At 34.1% G+C, this 19,885-nt stretch overlaps 1 protein-coding gene across 4 annotated transcripts in view; it reads left to right on the top strand.

Annotated features, from left to right (window-relative positions):
* Positions 1–19,885, top strand: part of GRM5 (glutamate metabotropic receptor 5) — an 810,828-nt gene that overhangs the window by 206,138 nt on the left and 584,805 nt on the right. For all 4 annotated transcript variants that reach the window (XM_054662592.2, XM_054662591.2, XM_063784377.1 and 1 more), the window contains one exon: positions 850–906. The gene's annotated coding sequence lies outside the window, so the exon portion shown is untranslated. The remainder of the gene's footprint in view (positions 1–849; positions 907–19,885) is intronic.

Genomic DNA, 19,885 nt, shown 5'->3' with positions numbered 1-19,885 from the left:
GCTGGCTGGTGGAGCAGGCAGAACATACATACACAGCATTTATCAATTGAGTTCATGGTTTATATTTGGGCATGATTTGTGATTCTCTAAAACAATAATAGTAGCATCAATATCACTGATCACAGATCACTGTAACAGATTCAATATTAATGAAAACATGTGAAATATTGTAAGGATTACCAAAACGTGACATGAGATGGGAAATAAGTATCTGCTGTTGGAAAAATGCTGCCAGTAGACTTGCTCTTTGCGGGGTTGTCACAAATCTTCAACTTGTTAAAAAATATATACACACACAGTATATATATCTATATAGATATAGATATATGGTACAATAAAGCAAAGAAAATGAGGCATGCCTGTACCAAACACCTTAATCTAAACAACCTATGTTTCTGCCATGACACGTGTGAAACAAACCAATATTGCAGGAAAGAATATCTCATATTTCTTCTTTGCCTATCATTTGGCTGACTTATCCACTCCATTTTTGGTTGTTGTCAACTGAACAAGCAATTGTATCTACCATCAACGAAGAAGTAAATAAAAGTTATTTTGAGAGACAAATGTTTAGATTTTCATATTCCTTCCATTTACACACCCCAAGAAATGGTAGGTTCCATGCTCCAAATTTTGTCTCAACATTAAAGCACAGCTTTGAATTTCATGTGCTGGATGCTCTTGCTGGATAAAGCTGAACCCCTGACAGCCATGCAATGATGTACAGATAAAATAGTATTCAGGAAGTACTTCAGTACTGACAGGACCATCAAACTTAAGATGAGTATTTATTTTGTGTCAAATTATTTTATTGTAAAGTAATGAAATCACTTGATTGCTATTTTTCAGTATTTCTAAGAGGATATCAGAGGACTCACATGGAGTGGAGTGAAGTGAAAGAAACAGGTAAGATGTTAAATTTTGGGCAAACTTTATAGCAGTGTTCCAGGAGCAAATATAAACTTGCAGAAGACATTTCTCTAGGTTGGTGATAAGAAGGGAAATCTTAGACACATGAGATGTATAAAAGTATGTGTTAATCTAAGTTGACAGAAAGTTCACAAGAATAGAAAAACAGGCAGAATAGAGTAGAATGCATAAAAATAGACCCAAACTAATATGGAAGTCTATCGAGTACAAAAAAGCGGCACCTCAAATCACTGAGTCATAATTGACTTTTTAATAGATGGTACTGGGACAATTAGTCATTCGGAATATAATTTTGATCCATCCTTTGGCCCGTCCTTAAGAATGCACTCTGAAAAGATTGGCAATGTAATAGTAAGACATCACACCATGAAGGTAATGGAAGACAGCAACATTTGTAAATGTTTTATTCCCCTTTAAATAAAACAGGTTAAATTGCAGTGCATTCTTCTTTACATAGGTGTAGAGAATGGCATTCTAACTGTAAATCAAAATCCAGATACAATTAAAAAATTGATAAATTTGAGTACATATAATTTCTAAAAACAGTTTTCATGAGCAAAAACAAAACCCACTACAAATGAAGTTAATTAAAAGACTGACAAACTGGGAGAATACATTTGCAACATATATATATATGTGTGTATATGTGTGTGTATGTGTATATATATACACATATATATGTGTATATATACACACACATACACACACATATACACACATATATACATATACATATATACATATATACATACACACATATATACACACATATAAATACATATACATGTATATACACATATATGTATATATACACACACATATGTGTATATATGTATGTATGTATATATGTGTGTATATATATGTATGTACATATGTATATATGTGTGTATATATATATGTATGTATATATATACACACATATATATACACATACAGGTGACAATTGAATAACACAGGTTTGAACTGTGCAGGTCCACTTATATGTGTATTTTTTTCTGCCTCTGCCACCACCTAGACAACAAAACCAACCTCTCCTCTTCCTCTCCTCAGCCTACTTTATGTTGATAACATTTGTATAAGAAAAAGAGACATTAGAACACAAACACACGGCTGTTCATTTGCATGGAAACAAATACAGGAAAAGTAAACAGAGATTGATAATTTGGTTGTTTCTATGTTTTGGCTAATAAGAATAAAACTGCTGTGAAATTTTATATACAAATCTTTGGGTGTTTGCTTTTATTTATTTATTTTTTTAGGTGAATCCTACTAATCCAATGGCTAGAATGCATAGGATGCTTATGTTTAACTTTTGGAAAAATAGAAAAACTTTTTTTAAGGGCTTATATCATTTTATATTCCAATTTGCAGTGTATTAAAGTTCTAGCCTGTCACCAACTCTTGTCACCATTCAACTGTAGGACGTTAGCAGTTTGTGAAGCATTAACTTGTTGCGGTTTTAATTTGCATTTTCCTAATGGCTGATGTTGAGTAAATTTTTACATACTTATTTGCCATCTTAATATCTCCTTTTATAAGGTGTCTGTTGAAATATTTTTCCAGTTTTAATATTGGCCTTTTTTTACTTATTATTGAGTTGAAGTGTTCTATTTAATATACTACAAATGTAAGTTCTTTGTGAAATGCATGTTTTGCAAATATGTTTTTTCCAGTCAATGGGTTTCTTCTTTCTTTTATCTAATGGTGTCTCCTAAAGGGCAGAACTTTTACATTTTTATAAAGACCTATTTATTCTTTTATGTTTTTATGTCCTATTAAAACACCTTTGCCAAATCCAAAATCTTCTGTTGTTTAAATCTAGATGTTTGATGGTTTTAGCTTTAGGTCTGTAATCTATTTTCAGTTAATTTTCATACATTCTATGAGGAAAGGTTCGAGATTTACTTTTTTATATATAGTTACTCAATAGTTTTGAGGCAACTTATTGAAAAGGTTATCTTTTCCCACATTGAATCACTTTAGTACTTTTGAACAAAAATCAGTTGACCACCAGGCCTGCTTTGCAAGAGCTCCTGAAGGAAGCACTAAATAGGAAAGGAAAAACCATTATCAGCCACTACAAAAGCTCACTGAAGTACACAGACCAACGACACTATGAAGCAACAACATAAACAACTCTGCATCATAACAAACTAGCATCATGATGATAGGATAAAATTCACACGTAACAATAATAACCTTAAATGTAATTGGGCTAAATGCCCCAATTAAAAAATTCAGAATGGCAAACTGGATAAAGTGTAAAGTCCCATCAGTGTGCTGTCTTCAAGAGACCCATCTCACATGCAAAGACCCTCATAGGCTCAAAATAAAGGGATAGAGGAAAATTTATGAGCATATGAAAAAGAGAAAAAGGAGGGGTTGCAATCCTAGTCTCCGACAAAACAGACTACTCACTTTCCAAGACTTGGTCAAATCTTGAAGCATGGATTTTTATGCTACAGGAATAAACAAACATATCTTGCTGGCAAAAATGTGTTGATTATAATGCTTCCTATTTTGATTAATAAAGATGTGTTTGCGCCTAGTTATAATGATTTGAAATTCATGGTTTGAAACCTCAATTATGTTTGCACCAACCTAATATAATCAGTATTTTCCCCTTAAATGTTAAATAGAATTCACTAATGAAGCCCCCTGTTTTCTTTGTGGGAAATTTACACACACACACACACACACACACACACGCTTAAGTTATTCCTTTACTCAAATTTGAATTTGATTTTTTTCGAAGTGGTTGAAATTAATAAATGACATGAAATTTTTACCTTTCAAAATATTTTCCTATTATTCCTTTAATGTTGATTTTTCTCTCTCTCTCTCTCTCTCTGCAGTCTGGCTAGGGGTTTATTAATTTTATTAATTATCTCAAAAAACTAGCTTTTGGTTTCTTTGATTTTCTATATTGTATAACTGTTCTTTATTTTAATGATTTCTGCTTTTCATTGTTCCCTTTTCTCGACTTATTATAGGTTTAATTTGCTCAACTTTCCAAGTGTCCTGAGGCAAAAATTAAAAAGTCATTATCTGAGACTTTCATTCTTATTTAACATAGACTTTTGGTGCTCTAATTTTTCTCTGATTTCTGCTTTAGCTGCATCTACAATTTTTGTAATGCCATGTTTTTATTTTTGTTCACTTAAAAATACTTTCTAATCTCTATTTTTTTATTTTTCTACAAACCGTGTGTAAGTGTACAATTTAGTTTCCAAGTATTTGGTAATTTTCCAGCTGTCTTTCTATTACTGATTATGGTTTAATTTCATTGTAGTCAGAAAATACACATTTAATAAGGTTTGTTTAATGAACCAGAAGATGGTCTAATTTTGTAATGTTTCTTATGTACTTGTATAATACACATATTATGATGTTGGATGAAGAGTTGCATAAATGTCAAATAAATCAGGTAAGTTGATAGTGAGGTTAAAGTTATATATATCCTTGCTAATTGTCTGTCTGCTTATTCTGTGAAATGTTGAGAGATATGCTCAAATACATTTTGAATTTATTCCTCCTTTTATTAGTATAAGACTATGCTTTCTGTCCTGTGAAGTTCTGCTATTAGATGCATTATTATCTTCTTGATGAATTAATTCTTTGTAATTATAAAATTATTCAGTTATTCTTTGTAATAATTTTTACTCTGAATTATACTGTGATATTAAGTTTGCCACTCTACCTTTCTTTTGATAGTGTTAGCATGATATAGTATTTCCTATCATTTGATTTGTCTTTATAATTAAGATGAATTTATTTTAGGCAGCACAGAGCCTTGATAACATTCAGTCTGATTTTTCTGCTTTTTGATTGGTATTTACATCATTTACATTTGATATGATTACAAATATAGTTTGGATTACATCTTCCATCTTGCTCTTTATTCCCATTTGTCTCATTTTTACTTTATCAATATTTTTCTCATTTTCTGACTTATTTTAGATTAATTCAACATTTTTAACTATTTTGCTTTATCTTCTTTCTTAGTTTATTAGTTTTACCTATGTATTAATAAAATATGAATAGTTATTCTTTAGGATTTATAGTTGTTCTTTTAGGATTTATAGCATACATTTTTAAATTATTTAGTGATATACTCTCTGTACACTGGTAACACCAGAACACTATTCTTCTTCTGAAATTCTTCGTAATGTTGTTAATATAAATTTTATTTGTACATATTTCATAAACTCTATCTAATACATTGTTATTGTTTTTGTATTGTCAATTATCTTCAAACATATTTTTAAAAGAGAAAATATATTCATTCACATATTTGCCATCTATTATTTTTTTCTGTCTGAAGGACTCTCTTTAAAATTTCTTTTAGTGAAAACCTGTTGTTGAATTATTTCAACATTTTATATTTGAAAAACACTTTATTTTATCTTCATTTTCGTTAGACCTATTCATTGGTCCCAGAATTCTTAGTTGACTGTTCTGTTTGTTTCCAGAAGTTTCAGGATACCGCCTCATTGTCTTCTGACGAGCCTTGTTTCTAACAATAAATAATTTCCTTGTCATTTTTACCTCTGATTCTCTGCACAAAATATCTCTGTTTTATCTCTGGATACCCTTAATATTTATCTTTACCAATTTTTAATCAATTTCATTATGATGTGTATTGGCGATTATTTTTTCATGTATTTTAATGCCTTTCTATGGCCCCAATTATGCATAATATAAGGCAGAGTTAGTTTTTTTCCATAACTCTCTGATGCTATGATTTTTTAACTACTTTTACCTATGTGTTTCATTTTAGACAGTTTCTTTTATTATGCATCAATTTCACCAATATTTTTTCCCAGTGTGTCTATTCTGCTCCTTACCCTCTTCAGGATAGTTTTCATCTCATGCAATTAGTTTTTATCTCTAGAAATTCAATTTTGCATTTTTCTGTCTTCTATGCTTCTCTTTAAAGTGGTCATGGTTTTGCCTACTTTCTTTACCATATGGAATGTATTTTAACTCTTTTATGTTCTTGTTTACTAATTGTCACCTGTGTCTTCTTGCTTTTTATTGATTTATTTTTCTCCTTATTAGTGGTCATATATTTTCCGCTTCCTTCACATCTGCCGATATTTTATTAGATGTCAGGCATTGTGATCTTTAGCTTGATGAGTACTAGGTATTAGTTTCCTTAAATATTCTTGAGCTTTATTCTGTGGTTCTGTGGTGCAGTTCAATTTCTTAGGGTCAGTTTTTTCCTTTGAAGCCTGCTTTCTTAGTTTTCTTAAGTTGGTCTGGAACAGTGCCGTTTTTTTCCACCCTATTCAGGTGATAGCCTCCTGAGTCCTCTACCTGATGCTTCATGAATTATGATGACATTTTTCACCCTGTTTAGTGGGAAAACAAACTGTTTCTGGCCATTTGTGAGCTTCACAGCTTCTTCCTCTTGCCTCTTTGTGGTGTTTCTTTCCTTGGTCTTGATTAATTCATCACACTCATGCACAGCCATTACTCAGTGGAAGATTCAGGTGGAACTCTATGTAGATCTCGCCTGCTTTTTATGTAGGCTGTAGTGAATTCTTGTAATTTTATGTCACCTTGGTATCCATTTTGAATATACGTTTAACTTTCTCATACCAGAAGCAAGGATTAGTTACTCTTAACACAACTTACACTTTTCTGCTTCCTCCCAGTTTTTCATTATAGAAGACAGATATCTGCCTTATACAACTACAGCTGGTGATCACCTCCCTGTGGGATTTAGAGATACAATCTACTTGACTTGCCCCACTGACACCCACACTCCACATGGATTGCATAGATATCTCTTAATGATCACCTCTTAGTCACAGTATGGCCCCACTGAATGCTTGTTTTAAACCCATGAATTAGAACTCTCCACAGGAAAGTTCCTTGGATAACACCCCGGATCCCTGTAAAGGCCTTGGCCCATAGGTCCATCTGTCTCTCCGGCTCCTCACTTTCAGGTTGAACACATGGCCCCTGTGATCTTTCCATTGGCCCTTGTTGGTACTTCTATTTTGATACCTATAAATAATAAATGGCTTCTATACCTATAAATAATAAATAGTCAACAGAATATGTGTTTTTGTTCTGTTGACTCCTCTGTGTCTCACGTGACTTACCCACATGGACCTAACTTTTCTCCTGGTCAAGGCTCTCCTTAAGAGTAGATATGATGTTAGAAATAAACTGGACAAGGGTAAGAAAAGATATACAAGGGTATGTGTGAGTATAAACAACACATTTTGAGAGGAACACCTGGTCATGGGTCAGATACTTAGGCATTAGGTTATTTGCCAGGATAAAAAAAGTATCCCCCAAAAGGCAAACTGCAAACATTCAAAACCACATCCCTTGGATTCCCATGAGAGTAAAGCTACTGATTATAGTCACTATCCAGAAAAACACCTCGAGGCCAAATTAGAGCAAACAACGTAGTTCCCTCCACTGTATGCCACTCTCTGCTCTGGTACCTGCCCCCAAAATTGTAGCCACCACAACCTCTTCATATTTCAATCCTGTCACTTTGATAGAGAGAAAGAGTGCCAGGCTTTCTCAGGACTCCAGTTCCCATGCTAAAACCTGGACATTATCCAGAAAGCAACCTGGCATAATAGTAGGGCTCACCTTGAAATTTCCCATATCTTGGTAATTACCTGTCCTAAATAGTGGTTGTGAAATAACTGAAAACTATTTTTGCATTTATTACGCCCATTTTTTAAGTTCAACAACTTTAGATGAAAAGGAAAACCAGTCCCTATTATTCTATAATGGTTGTAAATGAAAAGTTAGCTGTATGGTTTAAACTAAGTTTCTCAACTTTTCATAGCTCTATTTTCTGGAAGTGTAAAATGAAGGATATTATCATTACCTTACAGTGTTATGGTAAGGATTAAATAATATTGACCTTGATACAGACATGGTATAATGTCTCTACTTTTTAAGAGTTTTATCAAATGTTAGTTTCTCTCTTCCACTCATTCTCCTTAATCAAAAATAAATTAGCATAATTTGAATATGCACTTTAGCCCATAAGGTAACATAATTTCTTATTTTATGAGGAAGAAATAGAGGATAATCTATCCCCTTAAAAGAATTGTCTGAAATGTGTTACAGCAGAAAATACTTTTTACTGTTTTATCAGATTAGTCTCGCAGCTCCCATCCTTCCCCCTCCAAATTTTATAGAAATCAAACAGAATTAACCTGCTGAATTAATTACCTGTATTTTCCACAACAGATATAAAACTGCTTCTTTCACATATGAAAGCACTGAAGGTAGGGACTGTGACTATACCCACGCATAGTTGCCAGCCTCTAAGATGGACCTCATAGATCTTCCTTCTGATGCTCATCCCTTTGCTTAGTTGCCTCCAAAAATATATCAGGGCTGGTCTGTGTGTCCAGTAGAATAAAGTAGAAACAAAGAAATGCCAGCTTGTGATTCTGGAGACCTTTCTAAAATAACTTACTCTGGGAAAAGCCAACTGCCATTGTATGAGCAGTCATATGGAGAGGTCCATGTCACAGGGAGCTGAGGCCTCCCACCAACTGCCATGCAAGTGACTTGGATTGGCTCCTCCAGCCCCAGTCAACCTTCCGGATGACTACAGCTTCAGCATATATTTGGCTGCAACCTTCTGAGTGATCTTGAGCCAGAATCACTAGCTACACTACTCAGTTTCCTAATATTTAGAAATTATGTTAGATATTAAATGTTTAATCACTGAATTTTGGAGTAATACTTTATGCAGGCTAGATAAGTAATACTGATTCTGCTACTGCAATGTGGGTATGCTATCATAACAAATATCTAAAAACTTGAAAACTAGGAAGTGGTTACAAGCTGAAATGATATTAAGAAGAGTGTTCATTGAAATGTTGAGCATGTGTTCTTTTTTTTCCTGCTACTTATAGTAAATGAGAAATGAGAGAAGTAAATAAAAGGAAAGGCTAATATATGTGTAAAAAGTTGAGATTTCATAGTTTTAAATTTTTAAGCTTCCACAGGTAGCAAAAGATTTTAAAATTAAGACATGGCCTCTGAACAAAGAGCAAGGAAAACAAGGTCCAAAGATGCAGTAAATACCATGTTTAAAAATTATGTTTATCTTAGATAATTTGAAGATGGTACTTCCACATACACCATTCTGTCAGGTAAAAGTCCTTCCAGACAGACTAGGCTTCTAGGAGTGTTATCTGTAGAAATCCAAGGTAAAGAAGGGCTTATTTTGGAGAAATTTGTGGGTGTGGATTTTACCTAATGGAATGAACTGCAAGAAGATTCACAAGAGATTTAAAAAGTTTTTAAGATAATATATCAATAGAAACCATGCCAGCTTGGATGAAAAGGGACAGAAGGAGTACAAAATGAAAGGCCTTTGGGCCTGCCAAATTTCTCCTAGCAGGAAATAGGCTGAAAGGACTACTTACCTGCAAATACATACTACATCTCCTATAAAAGGAAGAGTGGTTCAGTGGAAACAAGAATCCAGAAGGGAAAGCCAAGGGCTATGACTTCTGGGCAGAAGCAAACTGAGACTTAATCAAAGAACTTGCTACATTTTCCCAGTTGGATCTCAGAATTGCTAGAAACCAAGACTAGTATGTGCCGCTCATTTCTCTCTTTTATTGAAAAGGAATTGTAAATGTATATAGAAGTGTGTGTTTCACATGTGGGAGGTATGCATATCATTACAGCCAGAGGGCACACTGTGGTAATAATCGTGTAAGATACCCCCAACTAATCCCCACCTCCTAGTACTCATGTCCTTGTGTATTCCCTTCCCACATTCTATTATGGAAGGTCTGTGTGTCTGATAGAATAAAACAGAAGAGACAGGGTGAGACTTTGGAATTTATAGGACATAAAAGACATTGAAAATTCTCTCTCTCTCTCTCTCTCTCTCTCTCTATCTCTCTATCTCATTATAAACAAACCTATACAATTGATATTTGAATCACATTCTGTAGCCCATGTCAACCCTCCAGATGATTGCAGCCCCAGCTGACAGCTTGACTGCCACCTTGTGTGAGACCTTGAGTTCAAACCCTTCACAAATCTGCTCCAGGATCCCTGATTCTCATAAACTATTAATATGAATAAAATGTTGATTTAAGCTGATAAGTGTTGGGGGTATTCTACTCACCAAAAATAGATAACTAATACACCACATGTCCAGAATAATGGTATGTGGTGAAACTGATCTGAGCATCACCCTGTCTTATTGTCTCACCTGATAAAAATTGAAGTGGAAGGCCGGGAGTATGGCTGACACCTGTCATCCCATCACTTTGGGAGGTAGAGGTGGGTGGATCACTTGAGGTTAGCAGTTCAAGACCAGCCTGACCAACATGGTGAAACCCCATCTCTACTACAAATACAAAAATTAGCCAGGTGTGGTGGTGTGCGCTTGTGGTCCCAGCTACTTTCTGGGCAGGAGAATTGCCTGAACCTGGGAGGCGGGAGGTTGCAGTGAGTCAAGATTGCACCACTGCACTCCAGCCTGGGTGAGAGCGAGACTCTATCTCAAAAAAAAAAAAAAAAAAAAAATGGTAGAATCCATATGATCACTAAACAACAGTAGTATCTAGACATGGTTTCTGCTACTTAATTTTCCCTGAGCTGTTGTCTGCAGAAGGACTGAAAGCACCTTGAACTGGTATGTTGTACAATGACTTATTGAAAACTTACTGTGTTAACTTGGCTTTTACACTCCTTTGTTGCCATTCATACTTAGCACACATATAATTATTTACATTTCCCCAAAGTGTCATATTTTTTAACATCTTTATATCTAATTTTTCCTTCATCCTATTACCTCCTTGTCTATCTGATAACATTCTTATCCTCCTTCAAGATGTTGTTACATAATTTCTATAATGCCTTCCATACCACCCTAATGAACATCAACTCCTTCCTTTGCCTGTTAATGTGCCTTGAATATGATTCTTCTTAATAGTTATACTAAAATATTTTTATATTCCCAGTGTCTTATACAGTGACATACACAGAATATGTTATTAAATATTTTATGGGTAAAGGAAATAATAGATGAGATGGCACCGTGAAGATACCTGATGAATATTAAATATATAAGAATAGCTCTAGAGTAAGGAGATGTCATGTGCAACGAGATAGGGACAATTATTATTACATTGATTCTAAAAGGATCAGTACCTTATAAATTACAAATACTTCATATACCACAAAGACAGACTACTTACTTGTTTTATAGAATTCTCAGATTCAATTCTAAGAAGCTAGTAGGCAGGATCCATGTCCATTATTAAGCGCCAGCATGCCACAGGTGTTTAGTAAATGTGTGTTGAGAAGTCATGAAGGGGGAAAAAAGGCTGTGTTTTTTTACTTTATAGATTATTAGTGAGAATAGCTGAGTATAACAGTCATTGACTTACTGTATTCCTATTTATATTTCCAAAAATCATAAATTATGTTTAATGACTATCATATCTAGTCAAAAAAGAAGCCAAGCAATAGGACTTAGCCAAAGGAAATCCCAGCTTCAGCATACTTTTTTAAATGGCACTGAGAGAGTTTAGGTAGCAAGTAGCGGGACCAGAGGAGAGGGGTTTCAGCTGACTTCTCAACACACATTTACTAAACACCTGCGGCATGCTGGCGCTTAATAATGGACATGGATCCTGCCTACTAGGTTCTTAGAACTGAATCTGAGAAATAAGAAAATGTGGTAAATGACTAATAGAATAAAGAATACAGTGCTGTAAAAGATGTGACAAATACATAGCAAATGAAAAGAGGGGAAAGGGAATTTGAAAGTGTGGTGGATTATGAAGGGATTGATGTAGAAGGAGACACCTCAAATAGGCTCTAAAGGTTAGATGCATAACCATATATTCAAGCCCTTATCTACCGATTGTAAGAATCAGCATAGCACAGGATTAAAAACACCACATTTAGAGCCAGAAAGAACAGAGCTGCAATCTTGCTTTTCATTATTACTAATTGTAGGACCTTGACTATATGACATTACTTTTCTGTGTCTCAATTTTATAATATGTAAAATGAGGATAATAATAATAGTGCCATCTCATTTTATTATAAGAGTTATGTGAAAAACTATAGAAAAATATTACACAACCTGGCAAACAGGCAGCAACAAATGCATGGAAGTTATTATTATGGTTATTATTGTTGTGATTTTAGCTACCTGGAGACCCACAGAGATGAACTGATCCCTTTACTCATTCTTACTGCCGTGAAAATATGATACTTGAAGTTGGGGCAGCATTCATGTCACCATGCGGAACAGCAAAGAGAACAATATAATGTTGGCTCAGCTTTCACTGAACCTTTTAACCATACTGGCAGCATCTTACTGCCAGACTGCTTGTTATGTGAGAGCTGTAATCCATGTATCTTAAGTCATCGTTTAACAGGTTTTCTTTACCTGCATCGCCAAACACTCCTAACTGATACATTGATCATCCAACAAGGCAATTTTAGAGTGAATAAGGCATAGCAGGCACTGTAAGATATTATATGATTTTGATAGGTGGAAGTAATTTCATATTTGTTCTAGACGATAATATTTCAAAGACCCACTGGATCCCAGATTGAAAGGAAGCCAAGAACTTCATACACTCAAACTGAAAGCCCATACCTTTCATTCCCAAAATATACATGACCATGACAGAATCTGGGTTTCCTCATTCTAAGATGAAAGTAAAGAATAAATACTTTATAGAACTGTTGTGAGGATTAAATGCAATAGTCTATGAAAATTTTCTTTCATAGTGCCTGGCAGTAGAAATCACTCAGGAATTGGTATCCATTTACATTATGAAAGCAGCATATTATCATTCCCTAGTGCATTTTCTTGAAAAAATTCTCAGTTATTTAATATGTAATAAATTAGTCTCTTCATTCGAAGCATACATTCTTCCTGGATAGGGTTCAAATGTTACCTTTATTTTTAGTCCTTTCCCCTCATCCCCAGTGCCACAACCAATCACAGCCCAACTCAGAGAACATACTTATTTTTTGTTTTGTTTTATAGAAACAGGATCTCACTATGCTGCCTGGGTTAGTCTGGAACTCCTGGCCTCAAATGATCCTCCCGCCTCAGCTCCCAAAGTTCTGGGATTACAGGTGTGAGACACCACATCCAGTCACAGAGGACATGCTTATTGAAATGAACATTTTCAAACTAGCTGTAGGTACAGAATCATCATTATCTCTTTGCATATGGAGGCTGCTTCACACTTCCATTATATAGATGCAAATAAACTGAGAGTTGTTAAACAATTCTATAATACCAATTTGTCCTTGGAAGTCAACATTTCTAAAAGCTAAATAGGAAAGCCTCACCTAAGCTTTTCCTTGACATATGCATTTGGTTCCTGGGTATAATGAAGAGAAACTTGCAAACTGTGAGATAATTTCATTGAAATAGCTCATTTTGATTATAATTTAAGTGGTGATAATAAGGAAGCATCCTAAGCAATGGCTTTAATAGCATAATTTTTGGAAGTCTTGTTAACTCTATGTGACAGAGTTGAATATAAATTAATGAATAATTTGGAGATAAAAAGTTTCTGCTATAAATTATATTTCCAGGTTCTTGAAGTTATGAAGAAGAATAATTAAGGTCACAGGCACTTGGATCAGATAGACTTAACTATTCTCAGCCTGATTCTATTTCCTGTGGGATTTTGAGAAAAAATTAATATCTCTAAGCCTCATTGTTCATTTGTACAGTGTTGATGATCATTGTATTTACTTAATAGAATTGTGATAATTAAATTAAAAATATATGGAAAATGCATTAAATAAGGCTGGCATACAATAATTGCTCAATAAAAATTGACTAGTCATCTTGCGATTTTCAAGTATAATCTATATCTCAGTTAGGCTCTCCCTACTTCTTAATTTCTGCATTGCATTAGCTTGAACCCCACGTTCCATACTTGAGTTTCTCTCTAATATTGCTGACATTATGAGGAAGGTCAGTTCTCATAGTCATGTTTCAATTTGGATTTCAGGTCTGCCAAAGTATCATTCTTTGCTATTGTGGGAATTTCCCTTTATTACCTCCTGGTATTAATTCAGGTAAAACCAAATGTATTCCCCTAATTTTCTTATGTAACTAATTTAATCCTTATAAGACTCTATTGCCAAAGTAAGCACTAACGTTTACTTTTTTTTTTTTTTTTTTAAACAACCCAAAACTCATTAATTCACTCTGCCAAACAACTGAGCCAATTCCACCTGGTCTCTATTCTTCCTCTACTTATCTGATAATAATGATACTAATGCTATCCACACCCTCCCTCCCCAACACAAATACATGACAGAGCAGTGGGGACTGGGATTAAATGATAATGTTGATTTTTGCTTTCTTTTCTGCATTTTGAATAAAGAAAATGCAATTTTTGTATAAGTTTTTACTGCCTTATATATGCACAAGTTTGAATTGCAGTTAAGCACCCATGTAAGACTAAAAGCACAGATTTCACCTTGCAAAGACCTGCTTTTGGCCTATTCTTAGGTTATAATTTAAGCAGACTGAATTATTTTGCAAGGGGGGCCCATTTGCTCAAGGAAGACCATATTTACAGTCAAAATTCATGTGTTCTTGTTATGACTTCAGTATCTTTATCTGTCCAAAGATAGAACTAGTATTTTATCTGTACAATAGGGTACTTATGATGGATAGGTTAGAAAATCAATGTTAGCACACTTTGTAAATTATAAAACACAATACATGAGTTACACTAAATTGAATTGAGGCAACATGGCAGAAAAGAAGCAAACAAACAAACAAACCTGGGCTCTAAAATGTAAAGACCTCAGTGGCTGACCCAAACAAGCCTTTTTACTTCCCTTTATTTCACTACCTCTCAGAAATGAGGCAAATGATAATAATTAAAATAATACATTTTTGCAGGTATCTTATAAAGGTTAAGAAAGATAAATGCTTTTTTTTTGGTCTTATTTTGTTCGTTTTTACAACATTGTCGGAAAGGAAAAAAAAAAAAAACCTCAATCCTTATTCCTTTCTCTGTTTTATTTTTTCAGCTTTAGATGGTAAGAATATTGTGTGGCTTTTAAACCAGAATTCCTGTTAGTTTTGTTTTGAGAGAGATGCCGGCAAATCTGCTGCTGTTGACAGGTGGCAGTGTCCTGGCCCTGAGGAACACAAGGGACAAGGATGACCTCTGGGTTGGTTTGAACCAAGGGTCATGGGTGATGATCGTTTTAAGAAACTACTGCTTCCCTCTAATACATTTTCAACTTTATCTGCTTGATATCGCTGTCAGGGGACTGCTCAAAGCATTCAATATGTGGGAGGCTTCCTGCTAGGTATGCCTCACAGAGGAGGTATTATATCTGGTTTCTGCAGAGCACAAGGTAGAAATAAAATTTGTCATCCTGCTGCCCTTTTAAGAAAGAAGAACTGTAATAATTCCCATTTGTGTTAATTACCTCATATAATAAACTGATTAATTTTTGCAATAAAAATTATTGAGTGTTTATAAGGTACCAGGTACCGTGCTAGTCCCTGGAATTGCAGCGATAAACCCCAGAGGTGGTCTTGGGTCCCACCTTCATGTTATTCCCAAATAAGGGAATGATCTGAGGCTTCAGTTTTATGTACCCAGTTTAAGCAAGGGACTTGAGATTAATAAATGTTTACTATGGAAAGAAAGAAAAGTAAGGTCTGAATCTTGAGATCTCATGGTATGCTTAGAAGCCATTGTGTTCTTCATTGGGTGGAACTTAACAGGGGTTGAATGGGTAGGAATGACAGGAGAGGAACCTGAAGAATAGACAGAGGCCATAGTAGAGTAGACATTCATGTTATGGGATATACTTTAGGGATCTATATTATCTAAGGGCACTAGAATCGTCTCTGATACACTATACTCCCTATTTCTTCCAAGGCATGTGAAATTCAAGACCAGTCCCAGCTCTTATAAATAACATTCTTCTCAGGCCATTGCTTTAGCCAGTGAACTCACCTCTTGACTGACTATATTAGTCATTTGTTTGAAGACAACTTCATTCTTCAGTAGGGGAAGACCTAGGCCAGCAGCAGCTCTTACTCTGCAACCCTCTGCTACCCTCTTCTGGTGGTAGCCTGTCACTGCAATTAACCCTTCAAATCCAGGTGAATCTCTTCTAAGTGTGGTTGGTAATGGCCAATTTAGGAAAAGTGACATGGGGCAGAAAACATAGCCAGACCCAGCTCCTGGCTCTAGAAAACCAAGTCCATTCGCGGAATCTGACATCTTAAGGCTATGGCAAGAGACTTCATGTCGTGGGCCAGGCAAGCAGGCTGTATGAGGCCAGGGACATGCTAAATTACTGTCATGCTTCCAATAAGAGGGTAGGCATGTCAATAACAATGAAAATATTACTTTTTCATTCAGCAATATTAGAAAGCACAAGCAGCAGCAGGTAAACCAGCACCTCCTCGTGTGGCCTTTCCTTGTCATCTTGCTTAAAATATCTTCAAATTTCTATGTCCATCCTTGTTTCCCTTTTCTCTATAATGCATTTTTGCCATCTAACATGCTATGTTTGTTCAATTTTCTTAGTTGACTGTCTATATTATTAAAAACTAAGCTCCAGGAAAACATGTTTTGTTTGTTTTTTCTTTTGTCACTGCTATATCCTCACTTATATTAGGACCTGACACCCACTAGTTGCCCAATCAATACTTTTAGAATAAAGAGATATCAGTAGGAAACAACCCTCATTCATGGGGCTGCAGGTTTGAGACAAAATCTGCATAGTAAAAATACAATGAGGTCTCCCAGTCCTGCTGCTTAGATAGTGAGGACCAGGAACAGGACAGTAAATATGAATTGGGTTGCCAGAACTGAGCCCAAATATCATCAGAGTTTTGGAAAGTGTGATTGTTGGGTTTGGCTAAAGTTCTCAAATGTTAACAGAGCATAAGAATAACCTGGGAGGCTTATTTAGATGAAGATTCCTGAATTCCTACCTCCCCAAATTATAGTTCAGTGGGTCTGGATTGACGTTCAAAATCTGAATTCTTACGCACCCTCAAAATAATACAGAAGGCCCTCTGATGACACTTTTAGGAAAATAAAACCCATCATAGTTCAAGGTTAAAATTGTTTTTGGAGGTTAAGGGAGATTGTGCAGGTGGGAATTTTGCTTGTGGAAAAAAAAAAAAGAATGGAGGCAGAAGGTGAAAACAAGTGAAGCCTAGGGGCGTCAGATGATCATTGCATGCCCAATTTCAATGCTTAATAAATTGTACTTTCTGCAATTATATTCTCAAAGATTAGATTTCAATATATAGCAAGTGATTCTGACACCAAAAGCATAGAAGTCATACCGTAGAAATGCTGGCATAAAGGGAAGGGAAGGGAAAATATTTTACTTTCTATTATGTATATGTGCCAGACACTGTGCCAAGAGAACTTTACAAAGAGGTGAATATTATTAACCTTATTTTACAGATGAAAAAACATGAGAATCACACATGATATATCACAGAATCACTGTGCCAAGACAGCTTTACATGGAGGTAAATATTAACATTATTTTACAGATGAAAAAACATGAGCATCACACATAATATAACTCCCTGAGGTCACACTGATAAAATAGAGGTGAACTGTGACTCAGATAAAAGGACCCCTGAATCTATTCCCTTAAGTTATTCTATTACGTACAATGATTGTCCTGCAGCACATACATTAAGATTTGTTGAATAGATAAATGTGAGGATGATTTAGTGAACAAATGAATAAGTGATAGCATAGTGAGTGTTAAAATAGGTGAATGTGAGAAAGCTGATAGTGACCACGTGGTATCATTCTGAACCAAGACATTCATTTGAATCACTAATATAGTAATCTGATGTGATTAATCAATACTAGGTTTTATGCAATTCATATTTCTTCACTGACATATTTTGCAGATGAGGTCAAGTTTATTGATGTTCAATGTGCACAGAGTATATACTCTTTTAAATAATTTAGTTACATAAATTTGGCCAACTGTATGAGGTTTTGTAACCCCTACCATAGTCAAGACATAGAATCTTCCCTGGTTTAATTTTGGAATTACTCTTCCCCAACCACTAGCTCTTACCAAAACAACAAAAAAAAATCTGATTCTACCCTTATAATTTCAACTTTATATCTTACCTTACAGATTCATCACTAATTATTTTAGGGTTTTGATGGTACTGCAAACATTTTTAAAATTTTAATTAAAAATTGTTTCTTGCTAGTACTACAGCCTTGAAAGTGATTGCCATCCTAAATTTTGTGTGCTAAGCACCTCTTTTGACTTCTCTTAATAACACCGTGGATAGTGTAAAAAAATACAACTACATTTTGTATGTTAACTTTCTGTTCTGTGATTTTGTTAAACTGATTAGTTCTAGTAGCTTTTGAGGGGTGTATTTTGTGGGAATTTTTACATAGACTATCATGACATCTATAAATACTCATTTATTCCTTTCAAATTCATATACATTGTCTTTATCTTGTCATATTGTTTTAGTAATGATCTATCTCCAGTACAATATTAAAGAGATTTTAGAAAAAATATTCTTGACTTGTTTCTGATTTTCAAGAGAGAAAACATTTAATTCTTCACTCTTACGTGAGTTTTTTCAAAGATACACTTTAATGGTTTGAGAAAATTCTCTTCAATTCTTACTGTCGTGCAAGTTTTTATTACGAATAAATTTTGAATTTTTGTCAAATATTTGTGTAGGTCAGTTGAGATAATTATTACTTTTTTGTATTTTGTTTATATACTTAATTAAATTACTCTCCAGTAATTTAATCTCCACTGACATAATGCTGGATTTATAAAATTAAACTTATTTAATAATGGTATCTTACACTTTTGAAGATATATGGCTGGATTCAATTTGCAATGATATACCAGGCAAATATTAGCCAAATTATAATCAAATTGACTTCAGAATAACAGACAAAGGTGGTTATGTGGTTATGATGGGTTAAATTCAATAAGAATATGTGATAATCCAAAATGGGTATGCAAAGAATAACAAGGTTCAAAATACAAAAAGAAATAGCTAATAGAATAAATAGAAAATACACAATTATATTTGTAGACTTCTATGCTTCTCTCAAAATAATTGATAAAATAATTAGAAAAACATTTGTAAGGATATAGGAGATCTGCACTAAGCTATCAGCCAACTTGACCTAATTGTTATTTATAGAACATTATAGCCAACAAAACATATAAAGCATTATTTCACATGTGCACAGAACACATCAAGATATATATCCTGGACCTATAAAATATTAATAAAATGATTATAATCATGTATGCACATCAAGCACAATGGAACTAAATTGAAATAAAGGAAGAAATGAGAAAATCTTCAAATATTTGGAAATGTAAGTAACACATGGATAAGGAAGAAATCTCAAGGGAAATTTTAAAATATAAATGAAATAAATGGAAAGAAAAGTACAATATATTAAAATGCTAGATACAACTTAAAGATAAATTTATAGCACTAAATATTAACATTAGAGGGGAATAAAGCAATGAATCAATGGTCTAAGCCTTTAATTTAAGGAACTAGAATAAGAAGAGTAAGCTCTAAATAAAGAGAGAAAAAATATAAGGGAATAAATTAATGAAATAGAAATCAGTACAATAAGAATAGGAAACTAAAAAGAATCGAGAAAAGGTGACACTGAAAGCTGTTTCTTCAAAAAGATCAATAAAATTAATCTCTGTTCAAAAGGATCAATAAAAAGTACAAATTACCAATATTAGGAAAAAAAGACACTGCGTATATTAAAGGGACAATATATTATATGAAAAGACAAAAAATCTAAATAGCCAAACAATTTTAATAATTTTTATTATAGTAAAAAACATAACTGAATTCAGCATTGCAACCATTTTTAAGTGTATAGTACAGCAGTGTTAACTATGCACACTG

The sequence above is a fragment of the Pan troglodytes genome, chromosome 9 (assembly GCF_028858775.2).
Source record: "Pan troglodytes isolate AG18354 chromosome 9, NHGRI_mPanTro3-v2.0_pri, whole genome shotgun sequence".
NCBI lineage: Eukaryota > Metazoa > Chordata > Mammalia > Primates > Hominidae > Pan > Pan troglodytes.
Note: the sequence above shows the minus strand (reverse complement) of the source record. Positions and strands in the feature narration are given on the sequence as shown.